The sequence below is a fragment of the Vombatus ursinus genome, unplaced genomic scaffold (genome assembly GCF_900497805.2).
Source record: "Vombatus ursinus unplaced genomic scaffold, bare-nosed wombat genome assembly UNPS02014820.1, whole genome shotgun sequence".
Taxonomy (NCBI): Eukaryota; Metazoa; Chordata; class Mammalia; order Diprotodontia; family Vombatidae; genus Vombatus; species Vombatus ursinus.
Window position 1 is genome coordinate 21,939,269 of NW_020954598.1, and position 13,035 is coordinate 21,952,303.

At 37.9% G+C, this 13,035-nt stretch overlaps 1 pseudogene; it reads right to left on the bottom strand.

Moving 5' to 3' along the window:
* The window catches only part of LOC114024283, a 40,321-nt pseudogene extending 39,675 nt beyond the window's left edge, over positions 1–646 (bottom strand).
* Between the last annotated feature and the right edge of the window lie 12,389 nt (positions 647–13,035).

A 13,035-nucleotide genomic window follows, 5' to 3' on the forward strand; every position in this document is an offset into this window, starting at 1 on the left:
GGATCATTGTGCGTTAACAGCTGGATGTCAAACTCCTTAGCAAATGCTGTTAAATCAGGTGCCATCACACAGCAGGAGGCAAGGTTAACTTGGTTACTATTTGGTTTCACCTGTGCCCACTAGTACAGTTGCTCCAACTGGGCTTTGTCCAGATCAGAGGTCCCTATGGCCACGACCTTTTTGTTCTGAACCAAGTTCTCTAGTTCTTCTCAGTAAGGCTGTAGATACTCCAAAGCAAGATTAACTCCATCTTCAACAGGGGGTGAAGGGATGATTACAGAATCCAGCCGAGCAGTCCCCAGAGCAGAGCAGGCCATTTCAACCTCACTCCTCATTGATGAAGAGTTTGATCCTACAATAAACAGTTTTGCAGAAACTTTTATTTCTTCTCTTTCATCAGGATTTATCTTTTCTACTGCATGAGCTACGGTACATTCCAAGACATCTGGCAACTCACGAACTAGATCAGGGCTGATTTGGGAGCTCCATTCATTCAGGGTTTTTTGAATACAATCTCGAAGCTCCTCGCCGTGGCTGGACAGGCACTTCTTCCGCAGGCGGCCCCAGTTGAGCAGGTTGCCGGTCTGCAGGCGCAAGGTGCTGGCCGGCGCAGCAGGAGCCCGGCGGCGTAGCTGTCCGTGACCATGGCGGCGGCTTCGGGGCCCGCGGGCAGGCGGAGGTCTGGGCCGCCCGGAGGAGGGACAGCCCTGGTCACCTAAATATAAAAGCTCAGGGGACAAGAGGTAAGAGGGAAACAAACATTTATTAAGCACCTACTTCATGCTAAGCACTTTGCCAAGTACATTACAAATATTATCTCTTCTGACCCTCACAATAACCCTTGTAGGTAAGTACTATTGTTATCCTCATTTTATAGCTGAGGAAATTAAGGCAGGCAGAGGTTAAATGACTTACCCAAGGTCACACAGCTAGTAAGTGTCTGAGGCCATATTTGAACTCAGGTCTTCCTGACTCCATGACTAATATCCTATCCACTGTGCCACTTTGACGGGCATGCCACCATGGCAGAGGCAAAGGCAGAACAGCTACATCCAACTGAATTAATGCTAAATCCTGACTGAATATACTTTCCATTCTGTTAAATAAGCCTCCTTCCATTAGCTGTTAGGTGATTCATATTATTTCATTTCAGTCTCAAACCTGAAGCACTCAACCAAGCTCAGTCTCCCCCATAATAGTGGGAGGGGGGACCTGGAAAGACCTTTTGCAGAAGAAGGGATTTGAGCTGAGTTTTGAAGGAAGCCAGGAAAAACTGGAGGTAGAAGTGAAGAGGGAAAGAATGACAGGTATGGGGGTAGCCAGCAAAAAAACACTGATTCAGGTGACACAGTATCATGTTCAAGGAACAAGAGAACCAGGGTTGCTGGACTACAGAATGCATGGAGGAGAGTAAAGTGCAAAAAGACTGGAAAACATAAAGGTTCCAGGTTTTTATAGCTTCCTTGGTTTTATATTTGATCCTCTAAGTAACAGTGAACCACTGGAGTTTATTGAATAGAGAGGTGACATGGTCAGACGTGCTTTCGGAAGATCAATTTTACAACTGAATGGCGAGTGGATTGGATGGGGAGAGACTTGAGGCAGAAGACCAACCAGGAGGGTGTGATGGTCCAGGTATGAGCTGATGATGACCTGCAGTAGGGTGGGGGCTGTGTGAATGGAGAGAAGACAATGTAAAGGAGACATGCTGTGTAGGCAGAAATTACAAGACTTGGTAATAACTGGACATGTGGGCGAGGTTTGAGTGAACTGATATTGACCCTGAAGTTACAAGCCTGGGGCATTGAAAGTATGGTAGTGCCCCCAACAGTATTAGGGTAGCTGGTCAGATGTGAGAAAGATAATCAGTTCACTTTTGGAAATGCTCATAGGCTATCCAGTTCAAGATATCCAATAGGCAGTTGATGGTGTAAGACTAGAGGTCAGAAGAGATGTTAGGGCTGGCAGCTGACAGGTGTTAGACTATAGTTCAGGAGAAAGATTGGAGTTGGATATATAAAATTGGGAATTATATACATATATACATGTATATATATCATTTATATATATATATATATATATATATAATTTATATCAATGTAGGTGATGAGATCACCAAGGAATCTAAAAATAGAAGAGACAAAGCCCTGGAAGATGGGGTGGGAGACAGTAACCTTTGCTGGATCATTACTTCATTGTTACTATAACACTCCACTTCTATTACAGCTCTGCTCCTGACTCTCAAGAAATCTCCACCATACCCCAGCTGCCTTCTCACCTTGGAAGATGCCTCTGAACCTGAGGTCTTCTTATCTTGGAAGGTCTTTCTACCTTTGAGGTCCCTTCCTTTAATTGGTGAGTTCTTCCCAGAATTTCCATTTTGAGGAAGTGTCCAGGCCAGCAATGTTCACTCTACTCCTCCCCCGCCCCAGTTAGTATTCTCCAGGCTTCTCCACCATGTCCCTGTGTAAGTAGCTTTTTCCCCCTTTAGAATGTAAGCTCATCTCTTCCAGGTCCCATGGGAAACAAGATGAAGGACTAGATACTTTCTCTTATCCCTAAGATCTCTCAAACCTCTCCAAAACAGAAAATATGCACCAAAATAAAACAACTTCCACTGTCCCCATGGTATAGGACACCCAGAATTCAAAAGGTTAAAAAATTGAACTGACTTTCACTGACCCTGAGCTCACTCAGCATCCCTCCTCTATTTCACATGATACCTCCAGTGAGACTGCACTAGAAGACCTAAGGACCCACAATAAAACCCAACCCCATGCCCTGGTCCTCTGTTCCAAGAGACCCTGGAACAAGGTTACATAAGTTTGCTCAGGACATGATGAACAACTAGCTTAGTGGCAGCCCATCGGAAGCAAAAGCCTGCTTGGGAGCAGGGGGTGATCACAACCCCCACAGCACCAATGCCACAAAGCTCTGACATGCCACTGCCAGGGTGGACAATTCTGTAGTACAAACACGGCAACTTTCTGAACTGCTGATGTTGGGTCCGACAACTGATAAACACAGGGAGCCAGACAGGATAACGGTGTGGGGATGGAGAGGGTGGAGCTGTTCAGCACTCCACTAAGCCTGAGAGGAAAGAGCTGGGGCCAGAGACCTAAGCTGGTGAACCGTGACTTGTCCAGTGTTGAAGGAGGCTGAGCCACTTTGAGATCCAGCCACCAAAGAAACTACCATTAGAGCATACAGTCAGAATGTAGGGGAAAGTAAGGAGAAAAAAAAAAGACTGAAATTACCAAAGATCCCAGGAAAAAGAAAACTCAGACATTGAACAAAAGCAGATAAATCAACAGAGAAAGCATTAACAATAGAAGGAAATATTGCCTCCAGACCTAGTAAATTAGTTCAGACATCAATGAATAAATACTTCAAAACAAAGAAAAATGAGTGAATACTTGATGAGACAGAAGACCCTGTGAAAGGCGGAGAGAACATGGAACTACAACAGTCTGTTCCTGAATGATTCAGAAGAGAAGAATCATGAGAGCAGAATTTATGTCCTGCACAGCAAAAACAATGGGCAGAATGCAAAAATTGGAATCTGCGATGGCAAGTCTCACAAAAGAAACAAAAGAGAGAACAATAGGTTGAGAATGTAAATATACAGAAGTAAAGGACAATCTTGAAGAAAAGAAGCAAAATCCCCCAATAACATTAAAAGAAAATACATTCACTATGTAAGCAAGACATACTGATCTTGAAGACAGAGTGTATAGAGACAACCTAAGGATCACAGGTCTCCCAGAAGAACACAACAGGACAAAAAACCTTAACACTACAATGCAGCAAATAATAGAACTGCCCAGAATTTCTAAACATAGAAAATTAAAGGCCAATTGAAAGAATTTATAATTCACCTCCAGAAAAAAACTCAATGCTGCAAGTTTCAAGACAGTAGTGTTCAAACTTATTGAAATCAAAAACAAGTCTTTCAAGTGATCAGGAGAAAGACCTTTAAATACAAAGGAAAGAAAATTTAAATAATGCAAAACTATTTGTACCCACAAGAAAATGTAGTTGGAATGGAATAATGTGTTCCAAAGAGCAATGGAGCTCAGGATGCAAATCTGACTATAATCATAAATGTAAAAAGATGGACATTCAAAATAATAAAGAAGTGTTTAAAACATTTTAGAAAGAAAACCAGAATGGGAAGAGATTAATTGCTTCTCAAACACACAGCTAAGTAGTCATAACAGCAATGACCAGTCAGAAAAGGAGATGAGTAAAAGTGGAGGTAACAGTAAAGAAGCAGGTATTGGTGTAGGGAGGGGAGCAGCTAGGTGGCACAGTGGATAGAGCACTAACCCTGGAGTGAGAAGGACCTGAGATCAAATCCGACCTCGGACATTTACCAGTTGTGTGATCTTGGGCAAGTCGCTCAACCCCAATTAAAAGAAGGAGAAGACTTAGGGCATCATGGACAGAACCTAGCAACATCCTGCCTGCAGGGGAATCATTTTTTTTTTTATGAGACTACATTACAACATTGGAGGGTACATGAAAGAGAAGAGGAAGCAGGGAGATAGGGAAGAATGTGTGATGTGGTAGAGTCAAATCAAGTGCCAGGATTGAGAGGACAGTGACTGCTATGGTATCAGAAAGAGAAGCACCTACAGAGTGAGGGGGGCAAGAAGGAAGATTGAAAAAGGAGGAAAAGGAAGGAGGTCTTGCTTTGGTGATTACACTGATCAAAGATCCTATGGGTGAAGAAAGATAGTCTGTGTGAAGGGAGAAGGGGCCCTCCTTATTGAGTGTAGTCTGGGGCATTTGGTGGTTGAAATTCTATTGGACCTACCTCAGGAAGAGGGAAATCCTGGGAGCAATTGGCAATCCTGGGAGTGAGAGAGCATGGACTAGATTTTAAGTAGATTTTAAGGCAAATAGTGGGGAGAAAGGTAACCATGGTAAGGAAGTGGTGGGCTGCATAATAAAGGATGTAGTAGAGGAGGGGCCCTACCATGAGGCAGCATCTTGTCCAACGCCTGCAATAACTGGCAATATTCTAGGAGAGAGACACAATGGAAAAGGGGAATCTATAGGCAGTGGCAAAAATAACCTAGAGGGAAAAGCCTAGAATGGATACCTTGGAAGTTTTGATAGCATGAGAAATACAGAGAAAAGAGAAAGACCAGATAATTATAGGGGTCATGGATCAGAGAATGAAGATCTAGACTAGACAAAAAGAGAGAATAGGTAAAAAAGAAAGTAAGTGAAATCCTTTTCGGAAAGAGGCACAGAAAATGAAATTAAAAAAAACTAGTCTAGTGAACTAGACTAGTTGAAGGGGAGGAGAAGAAGAAGAAATATACTTGATTAACTAAGAGAAAAAAGAGAGACTAATAAATAAAACCCCAAAAGAAAAACAGTAACAAACAAGAGAGGGGGTGAAGGAGTGAAGGGGTGAGGGGAAGAAAGCCAATGGGAACAAGGCCACCTCAAAAAAGATTAAGGTAAAGTAAATGGAGGAACATAGTACTGTGTTTATAGCAGAAAAGGGAAAAATCATAACTTGAAAAAAATATTGGGGACAGATGGAGGAAAATATAAACCTAACTCCCATAACTTTAAATGTGAGTGGATTAAACAATCCAATAAAATGAAGAAGAGTGACAGATTGGATAAGAAAATACAACCCTACAATCTGTTGCTTATAAGAAACACATAAAATACAAAAACATACACAAAATAAAACTGAGAAGATAGAAAAAAAGTTTACTATGCATCAAGTGAATCCAAAAAAGCATGAATTGGAATCATGCTATCTGACAAAGCAAAAACAAACATTCAAAAAATGAAAGGGGATAAACAAGGAAACTACATTATGCTGAAAGGAACTATAGACAGCAAGCTAATATCAATAATAAACTTATATATTTCAAATACTTTAGCATCCAAATTAAAATAAACAGTATCTGAGGTATAAAAAGACAGACATTAACACAAAAGTGACAAGAAACTTCAATAACTTTCTCTTAGCTTTGGAGAAATCTAACAGAAAGATAAACAAAAGGGAAAATAAGGAACTGAACAAATTTCTGGAGAAATGAGTTTAAAAAAATTTAAGGAAATCTCCTAAATGGGACAGCAAAAGAATGTACATATTTCTCAGCACCACATGGATCTTTTAGAAAACTGACCATGTATTGGGGCACTATGATATTTCAAACAAATGTAAAACGGCAGAAATAGTTAATAAATCCTTCACAGACCATAACACAATAAAAGTAATAATTGGTCCAGGGATTGCAAACAAAAGATACAGACCCACATGGAGACTTAACAATGAAATACTAAAAAAGTAGTTCAAAGAACAAATCATAGAAGCAATTAATAACTATGTAAAAGAAAAAGATAATAATAAAGCAACGCACCAAAATCTCTGGGATGCAGCTAAAGCAGTCTTGGGGGGAATCATATCTTTATAAATGTATGTAAATATGTATATAGATATATATATAGATATAGATAGTGTGTGTATATAAATGAAATGGAAAAAGAAAGGATCAATGAGCTGAATATACATTTTTAAAACAAGCCAACAAATAATTCTAAAATAAAGACAAAAGAGTAGATATTAAAAATCAGAGAGGGAAATACATAAGTTAGAAACAAAAAAACCCATAGAAATGATAAATTAAACTAATAGCTGGTTCTTTGAAAAGACTAATAAATTTTGGTAAACCCTTAGCTAATTTGATTAAACAGAAGAGAATAGAAAATCAAATTGATAGATTAGCAAATGAACAAGGTAAAATCATAGCAAAACCAGAAGAAGTAAAAATAACAATCAGAACATATTATTCACAATTATATTCTAACAAGAACACAAAATAGAGTAATACCTTTAAAAATATGAAATATCTAAACTATCAGAAGTCCAGAGAGATATCTTAACCCAACCTCAGAAAAAGAAACAAAACTAGCTGTAAAGGAACTAGCAAAGGAAAAAATTCCTAGTCCAAATGGATTCACGGAAGAATTCTATCAACCTTTTAAAGAATGACTAGTACCCATACTTCACAAATTATTCTCAAAAAAAAAGAAGAAAGCACCCTACCAGAATCCTTGTATGAGACAAATATAGTCCTAATATCTAAGCCAGGGAAATATAAAACACAGAAAGAAAACTATAGGCTAATATTATTAATGAACATTGACTTAAAATTTTAAGCACACCTTAGTCAAACAGACTACATTGATTTATCCAAGAAATCATTCATTATGATGAAGTGGAACTTATATCTGGGACACAAGGATGGCTTAACATTAGGTAAACAAGCAATATAATTAATCACATTAAAAACAAAAACCACATGATCACCTCAATAGATCCAGAAAAGGCCTTTGACAAAGTACAATACTCATGATAAAAACCCTACAAAGTTTAGGCATAGAAGGACCTTTTTAATATCATAAAAAATGTATACCTAAAACCAATAGCAAGCATCATATGCAACGGGGATACACTAGAACCTTTTACAATAAATACAGGAGTGAAGTGAGGATGCCCACTTTCCACACTATTTTTTGTAAGTTTTTAACATGTTAACAATAGCAATAAGGCAAGAGAAACAAATTAAAGGCATAAAGATAGGTAAAGAAGAGAAACAAATATCACTACTTGCTGAGAATATGATGATTTACTTGTAAAATCCTAAGAAATCAGTAAAGATACTAATTCAGATAATAGCTTCATCAAAGTTTCAGGTTACAAAATAAAACTTCAAAAAAACATTTTCACATGATAACAAAACACAAGAGGTAATAAAAGAAAGGAAAATCTCATTCCAAATAAGTACAAAATACACAAAATATCTGGGAATTGACCTACCAAAGCATACAAAAGACTTGTATAGGTTCATTGCAAAGTGCCCTTAAAGAAATAAAGAATTTAAATAGCTGGAGGAATATTCAGCATTCATGGATAGACTATGCTAATATAATAACAATGACAATACTACCAAAATTAATTTGTACTTTTAACGCTATAGCAATAAAATTACCTATGGGATACTTCAGAGGACTTGACAAAATAACAAAATTCATTTAGAAAAACAAAATATCTAGAACAGCCAAGGAAATGGTGAAAAGAAGTCAGGATAAAGGGAGATTAGCACTTCTAGACCAAAACTATATTAATAAATCAGCAGTCATTAAAACCATCTGGTATTGCTAACAAAAAAAAACAAAAAAAAACAAAAAACAGACAGATCAATGGAACAGATTAGACAGGGCAGAATCAAAAACAGAAGAACTCAAAAAGCCAGTATTTGATAGTGGAAAATATAAACTACCTAGGAAAAAATTCTTTATTTGATAAAAACTGGGGAAAAAAACTAGAAAATAATTTGGCAGAAATTAAGCTTAGACCAATACTTTATACCACATTCCATAATGCATTCGAAATAGATATGTAACCTTAACAGTAAAGATCATATCATAAATAATTAAAAGAAACACATCATATGCCTCTCACAGCTATAGGTAGGAGGTGTATTCTTAACTAAACAAGAGAGAGAGAGGCAATTACAAAAAATAAAATAGATAAATTTAATTACTTGAAACTGAAAAGCTTCTGCACAGACAAAATTAATGCACCTAGGATAAGAAGGGAAGTAGTCAAATGGAAAAAAAAGCTTTGCATCAGACTTCTCTGATAAGAGTTTGGTATCCAAGACAGATAAACAATTACTAAATATATACATGTATTTGTGTGTGTGTATATATATATATATATATATGTATATAGAAAGAGAATAGCCATTCCCCAATAGATAATTGGTATGAATAGTTCTTCACAAAAAAATTGCCAAGTATTTACAACTACATGAAGAATGTTCCAAATAACTAATAATAGGAGAAATGCAAATAAAACAACCCTGAGATTTCACTTCCCTTCCTGCAAATTGGCAAAAAATGACAAAACATGACAATAGTCAATGCTGAAGGGGTTATCAAATGATAGGGTGTTAGTGGAGTTGTGAAATGGAACGACTATTTTGGAAAGCTATTTGGAATTAGGCAAATAAACTGACTAAAATGTTCATACCCTTTGAGCCAAAGACTCATTACTGGACTTTTAACTCCAAGAAAGACATCAATAAAAAAGAAAGTCCCCATATTACTCCAAAATATTTATAGCAGCACATTCTGTGATAGCTAAGAAATGGAAACAAAGTAGATGCCTGTCAATTGGGGAATGGCTAAAAAATTGTGGTACATAAATGTAATGGAATATTATTGTGCTGTAAGAAATAATGTATCTGATGAATATAGAAAAGCATAGAAAGATCTATACAAACTGATGCAGAGTGAAGTAAGCAAAGCCAAAAAAAAATCTATACAATTAACTTTGTTATTATTCAGTTGTTTTTTAGTTGTGTCCAAATCTTTGTGACCCCAGTTGGGGTTTTCTTGGCAGAGACACTGGAGTAGTTTGCTATTTCCTTCTCCAGCTCATTTACATGAAGAAACTGAGGTAAACAGGATTAAATGATTTGCCGAGGGTCACACAGTTAGTAAGTATCTGAGGTCAGATTTGAATTGAGATTTTCCTGACTCCAGGCCCAGCATGCTATCCACTACACCACTTAGTTGCCTCCATACAATAACTACAATAATATAAATGGAAAGAACAACTACACACCCAAAAATCAAAAGTGAATGTAACAAAATTATAAAGATCAAACAGGACTCAAATGAATAACTATGAGAGGATGGCCCCAACTCACTCCTTCACAGAGGCAGGAGGTTCACAGCTGTAATACATTGAGGGTGTTTTCAGACTTTTTCGGTGTATTGATCAGTTGTGCTGATTTTTTTACCTCTCTAAAAACACTATTTATTATATGGGATGGTTCTTTGGGCGATGGAGGGGGAGGAATACTTGGGATAACTATGATGATGATGATGACATAAGAAACAGAAGACATCAATGAAAATTTATTTTTAAAAAGAGTGTAAGCTTATTGAAGGTAGGGTCTGTTTTTCTTTTTGCTTGTATTAGTATTCTTAGTGCCTTAGCACAGTGTCTGACACACAGTAAGTACTTAAATATTCTACCTATCATTATTTATAAAGGATAGTCAAATAGGCAAGAGGAAAAAAAAACTAGGAAAGAATGGTCACAAAAGCCAAGAAAGGAGGAAATATCCAAGAAAAAAGTGACAAAATGTTTAAAAAAAAAGTCACAGAGGATAACGATCCAATAAAAGGCCACTGGATTTAACAGTTAAGAGATTACTAGCAACCTAAGAGATTTGGAGCTTAGATTTAGAGCTTCATGGGACCTCAGAGGTCATCTAATAAGATGCCTTCATTTTACAGACAGGGAAACTGAGGCCCAGAGAGTTAAGCATCTTGTCCAAGATCACCTGGGTAGTAAGTAGTAGGGCATTTTCAATGGAATTGTAGGGTTGGAAGCAAGAGTCTCAAAAATTGTGAAATGGGATTCATACACAGAGACAATTCTTTCTAAAAGTGTGGTAGTAAATGGGAAAAACATATATAGGATGGAAGCTTGAGGGGATGGCAAGATTAAGTAAAGTTTTGTTTTGTTGTGTTTTTTTTAAATGGGAGAGATCTGACTGTGTAACTACATGAAAGGGGATCATTAGATAGTGAAAAGAATGATGACGAAAGAGAAAAAGATAATAACTGAAGAGGAAAGATTCTGGAGACAGGGTTAAGCAGAAACAGGTCACAAGCAGAAAGGTTAGCCTTGGCTAGAAGAGCCACCTCTTCCTCAGAGAATAGAATAAAGGAAGAAAGAATAAATAAAGATATAGAGGGGTTTGGTAATGAAGGGGAGATGAGAGCTGCCTCTTTTCTCCTTTCTAACCTTGATAATAAGGAAAAGCTTCTGAATAATTGTTTGTACATGATAAATAAACAGCCTCTTTCTGACTCTGAGATTGTTATGATTACCTACCTAATGAAATTTAATTATGACTCTAAAACTCCCTCCCACTACTCTGGGCACATATGGAACCAACTTAATTCCTCTTCCACAAGAAGGACTCCCAAACACTTGAATACAGCTATTAGCCTGAAATCTTCTCTTCTCCAGATTAAAGATCTTGAGGTCCTTCAGCACCCTAGCTGCCTTTGTCCGATGCTCTCCAGCTTATCAAAGTCCATCCTGAAACAATACTCCAGATATAGTCTGACCAGGGCAGAGTATATCAAGACCTCCCAAGACCTCTTAGTACAGCCTAAGCTTACATTAGGTTTTTTGGCTACCATATAACACTAATGACTCAGATTGACTTTTCTATCTCGTTTGTACATAGTTGTTTGCACGTTGTCTCCCCAGTTAGACTGTGAGTTCCGTGACAGAAGAGACTGTTTGGTTTTTGCTTTTCTCCCTATTTCTAGCACTTAGCACAGTGAGTGGCACATAGTAGGCAATTAATAAATGTTAGCTGACAATGACTGACTGATCTATGGTTTCATGCAAGTCATGGATATAATATTTCACCAGTACAGGGCAAATGACAGATCCCTAGGGCATGCCACTAGATGCTTTCCAAATTGATGCTGAGCCATTAACAGCTTCATCATCACTAAGCTCTCAGCTCAGCCTCAGACCTCCTCTGTCAGCACACTGATTTGCTCCACCTCCCTCATGTTGATTTGTTCCACCTCCACCCTGGCTGCCAGGCCCACCAGGAGGGTAGCCTCCTTTCCTTACCCTTCAGCACTTTCCATCACCCCTTTATATTTTGTCTGCCCCTACTCAAACTGAGAGTAAGGTCCACCTTTTTTTCTTTTTTTTTTTTTTTGTATGCCCGACACTTAACATAGTGCCTAGCACAGAGTAAGGGCTTAATAAATTATTTCTTTTTTCTATCTAATCATGTTCCTGGGAAGCTTTAGGTAGTAATTCCCAACTGAATCTTGGTTTGGACATCTATAAAAATTTTGGTTTCTATTGCCATCAATTAGCGCCCTTCGAAAGCCCCAATTTACAATCTGGGGAAGCTAAAAACACTTGACTCAACAATAATGGCAACTAACTACAATACTTAATTACAGAAGTTGTTATTTTTTCCACTCCATTTGCTAATAATAACATTTTATTAGCAAGTGTTTGCAGCTTCCAGGTCTTCCATTATTTCCTCTTTTAAATTACCATAGATATTTTCTCTTGGAAGGATTTTAATAAATACTGGTTCAATGACTGACCAGCACTACTTTGAAGATCTGCACATGCATAAACTCAGTGCCAGAAGAAATAGGTGTGCAACGCTTCAGTCTTCAAGAGTTTAGTTCCACTATCCATTTATTCTTCCTTTTGCCTCTATTTTTTTTTCTCAAGCAGAAAAACTGCTTAAATTTTTGTAATAGAAGTTGAATCTCTTTTTTTAGACCATATCTTTTTAATTCAGAAAAAGGCATTTTGGAGGGAAAATGAGTGAATAGAATCAAGTAATCCCAGCAAGTTCTTCCCGTTCAGAAACTAAGGAGGGATCAGTTGCTAGCTCTGGGGTGCCACACTCTACTCAATTTTCTAGGCAAAATGGATCACAGGATATAGAACTGGAAGGAACCTCAGAAGCCATCTACTCCAATCTCATTTTACAGATGAGGAAACTGAGGCCCAGGGAGACTCAATGACCTTCCCATAGTCACATTGTTAATAAATGTCAAAGGCATAATTTGAACCTAGATCTTCTAAATCCAGTGCCAATGTTCTTTCTACTGTACCACAGTACTGACCCTGGACCATACAGTGTGATTTTGAGGGAAGGAAGGGGAAAGGCACCAGCTTCTGGAGGATCAAAAAAAGCCTGATATAGAAGCTGGTACTGGCCCTTTCCCCAGGTCTAATTCTTGGGAGCTAATCCTAGAAAGAAATTAGGGATTCTAGAAGAAATAGGTAAGAAGAAAGTAAATTCCAAGTTAGAGGAACAGCCACTAAAAAGACAGTGGGAGAATGTAGTGCCACATATAAAGAACAGGAAGAAGGTCAGACTGCCTGCAGAGTGTGCATGGAGGAGAATGAGCAAG